Raw genomic sequence first — 4049 nt, forward strand, 5'->3', positions numbered from 1 at the left:
TGCAGAGCCAACCCCCAGAGTGAGCAACAGATCATACACATGGCAGCTAACTCAGGAATGCTGCAAGTCATTCCCAGCCATTCCCTCTGCTCCTGGCATCACTCTTTGTATTTGGAAAGCTTACCAGTGGAATGACAGTTCCCAAAAGTTTAGGTACTGACAGCTTCCTTGAAAAATATTATGGTAACCCATGTTCCAAACTGTCCTTCCATACTGGTGCTAAATATCAAACAAACCACTTCACCAAGGTTGACTCACACAAGTTCCACATCCACTAAGCAACTATTAAAAAAAAATTTCAGGAGGTTCCTTCTTGGCATTACACCAGGTCTTGGAGAAAAGGAAGACTGTAGGAGGGCCCAAAGTTGAGAATAGGAGTGGGCATCTAATGTATGAAAAATGCCTGACATAAGTTCTCAACAAAAGATAGCAATCTTTCTTTCTTTCTTCTTTCTTTCTTTCTTTCTTTCTTTCTTTCTTTCTTTCTTTCTTTCTTTCTTTCTTCTTTCTTTCTTTCTTTCTTTCTTTCTTTCTCTTTCTTTCTTTCTTTCTTTCTTTCTTTCTTTCTTCTCTTTCTTCTTTCTTTCTTTTTCTCTTTCTCCCTTCCTATTAAGTAGGCTCCACACACAGCATGGAGCCCAACATGGACTTGAACTCATGACCCTGAGATCAAGACCTGACCTAAGATCAAGAGTTGATCTGACTCTTGCCACCCAAGTGCCCCAGCAATTATTGTTTTATAAATGCTCCAAACAGTGATTTGGTGGTAGCTGCAGTAGACTCTCATGGTCTTTGGAGTCTCAGAAGTTCAGATAGCTTAGACGTTCTGACCTCCAATTAGAGAAATGCTGGCATGGAACATGCCAGTGGATAAATAACTCCCTTCCCCAGGTGCCATCCTGTAAGGAGAGGCCTGAGTATACTAGTGTCCTATAACCTACATCATCTCCTACTGACCCAAAGAAGAACTATTTACGTGACAGTATTGGGATTGAAGCTACAGAATGGAAATCTGAGAAAGTATGGGAAATTTCCTCCGCCCTCAGACTGAGCGTGGGGTGTCCTGTCACAGCTCTTCCCACGGAGGGTGGACAATGTCACAGGCATGACCAGGAGGAGGCCCTTGCCTGCAAGGTGCTGCCGGGGATGACTGCGCTAAATCAGCACCCAGAGAAACACTCATGTATCGGTGAAACAGAAACCATTGAACTGTGAGGCTCCTGTTTGGTGTTCAAAGCTTCTGACTTTGAAAGGAGAAAGCTGACACCTTGTGGGGCCCCCTTTGCTCCATAAGTGTGGGAAGCCAGAGGCTTTGGACAGCCTGGGACCTGCAAATACTCGATTTACTTTTATCAGTTCTAGCTTTCATTCTTTCATCTACTTACTCGGCTACATTTTTATTACTGCCTCTGCCCCGTTAAACCTGATGCACACGGACGCACAACATCAACAATAACAACCCAAACCATTGCTTGTGCAGTTAATAAAAACCAAATGTCCTAGTGGCTTGAGACTCTGTGTATCATATGTTTTGCTTTTTCCCACTGATTCAAGAATCTCTCTCCCTGAGCTAATTTTCTTATCTGTTCACTCCACCTCAGGCCGCAAACGTCTACAGTCTAAACGGCTTTTGTCAACCATGCTTAAAGACTTCCATCTCCTCTGGGGTGAACTTGCTCTCCTTCTTTTATTACTCAGACGCTGACTTTCTGAAATTCCTGCTGGAAATTAAATACGGAACCCAGCGGTCCATAGGAGAGGGAATAGACAGTTTCAGTACACACAACAAGACTCCCAGAGGGGTCAAATTATTAACTCATGGAAAAATGTGGATCAGATGGTCAAATGCAGGTTGTAACTCGCATTCTAATCGGCTTTGGGCACTGGGGGTCCCCCAAGTCCTAGGTAGGGAATAACTCTATTCTCAGGAAGCAGGAAACCCCAAGTTTGAGCTTTTTCTGCAAAATGCACAAATGCTATTGCTGCCCTCTTTGCAGAACTTCTAGAAGCTTCCGTTGCACTTTAGACAGCCTTGCTCCTGGCCCTCCTCTGTATCTTTTTTTCAGTGTTCTATTATGGTAGCCGTGTCAGAATTGTCTCTTCCCTCCTGCTTCTCACCTCTCCTTTGCCTTTTAGGCTTTTCTAGTAGTTTAAAGATGACATAGCTGCTCAGTAAGAAGTTTACAAGGAGCCTAGTGTGTATATTATCCTCTGGCTATATGGAGTTGAAATTCTCAGGTCAGAAGGTGGGGGGAGCCATATAATTGAAAAAATGACATCCTTCATTCAGAGTGAAAATTTGGTGACATATTGTTTTGTACTTGCCCAGAGATTTTAAGATTCTAAATTTTCTGAAAAATTTGTGAATTTGGAAGTGTTTTGTATAAATGTCTCATGATCAATTCAGATTTTTTCATTGGCCTCTTCTTCCTGTGGCCTTCCCTTTGGTTATCTTTGTTACTTACTCTCTGAAACAAGGAAAGGGAAGTTCTCAGAGAAAAATAGGACTCTGTCTTCTTCCTACCATGGCATTTGATAACCTTTTCTCAGGACTAGGACACTGACATTCTGGATGACATGTTTTGGGATGTGTATCCAGGTAGTATCGTGCAATGGTTAAGAGCAGGGGTTTAGGGTCAGATGGACCTTGGCTTGAATCACCTGAACTAATTAATTAACCTTTATGACCTTGGGCAAATTTATCAGACTCTCTGAGCTTTAATTTTCTTACTTGTAAAATAAGAATTATATTGATTTCATAAGATTGTTAAGGGGATTCAGTTAGCTAAGACACGAAAAGTCCTTGGCTGTGTTTCCAACATATAGGAACATTTATTGATTATTATTATTATTATTAATACAATTCCCCATAAATCTGCCACATAAGGAACACTGATCTCTTAGCGGGCAAATCCTCATCCCACACTCCCTTTTGTGTTCAGTACGGCAGGATGTTTTTGAGAATTTAGTTGCCGTTTTTCTTCCTTCTTTCCTTTCCTTCATTCAACCAGGCAGCAGGCTACCATTGGATGGCTGAGCTTGTAGGGACAGTTCATTCATACTGCTCTGCCATTAAAGATAGCAAGACCTCCGTAAGTGGATGAAAGCAATTTCAAACCTGAGAGATTCATTTATAACTAATCAGGGAGATACATGCCCTGAACTTCCTATTCACCCATGTCCAGGAATCTGGGGGAGATCGGTAGCTTTTTGGCAGCACTTGTAAAGAAGACACAAAAAAGAGAAAGTTTTTTAAATGTCTGCAGGTTCTGAGCTATGCCTCCGAAGAATTTCTGCATAATCTAAGCTCTTTTAGGACCTGCTCTGGGAGCATTTAAAATAATCCAGCAGGAGGCAGTGCTCACCTGATTTTTTTTTTTTTTCTCTCTCCTAATCTGACCAATTCAGTTCAATCATTGTTGTGGCCCTGGTATTTATGTTTGCCATGGCCCAGGAGCTAGGTTCTCACTCAGCCTCACATGAGAAAGTAACTATAAACCATCACAGGACTGCTTGGCCAACTGGACTGTGGTGCCCCATCTAAGATGGGGCTTATAGAACTCACTCATATTTTGGCCTCAAAAGACCCTCTGAAAGTATGGGGGTGGGGTGAGGGATGGGCTGTCTTGTTCCCAGGAGCTCTGGAATCAGCTCTCCTCATGTCCTGGCTTTAGCCTAGTGAAAGCCAGGAAGTCAGTGACGGTTACCCCAGCTTACAGTGCTTTGTGGTTGACTGAAGGCTACGTTCACGTTACTGCATCCATCCTGTCCTCACCAATAGCTCATGGGACATTTGCTGGGCCAAATTGTAATAATAACAGCAAAAACTCAAGCTGTGGTCATCAAGACAGTATGGTACTGGCACAAAAACAGACACATAGATCAATGGAACAGAATAGAGAACCCAGAAGTAGACCCTGAACTTTATGGTCAACTAATATTTGATAAAGGAGGAAAGACTATCCATTGGAAGAAAGACAGTCTCTTCAATAAATGGTGCTGGGAAAATTGGACATCCACGTGCAGAAAATGAAACTAGACCACTCTCT

The sequence above is a fragment of the Nyctereutes procyonoides genome, unplaced genomic scaffold, assembly GCF_905146905.1.
Source record: "Nyctereutes procyonoides isolate TBG_1078 unplaced genomic scaffold, NYPRO_anot_genome, whole genome shotgun sequence".
Taxonomy (NCBI): domain Eukaryota; kingdom Metazoa; phylum Chordata; class Mammalia; order Carnivora; family Canidae; genus Nyctereutes; species Nyctereutes procyonoides.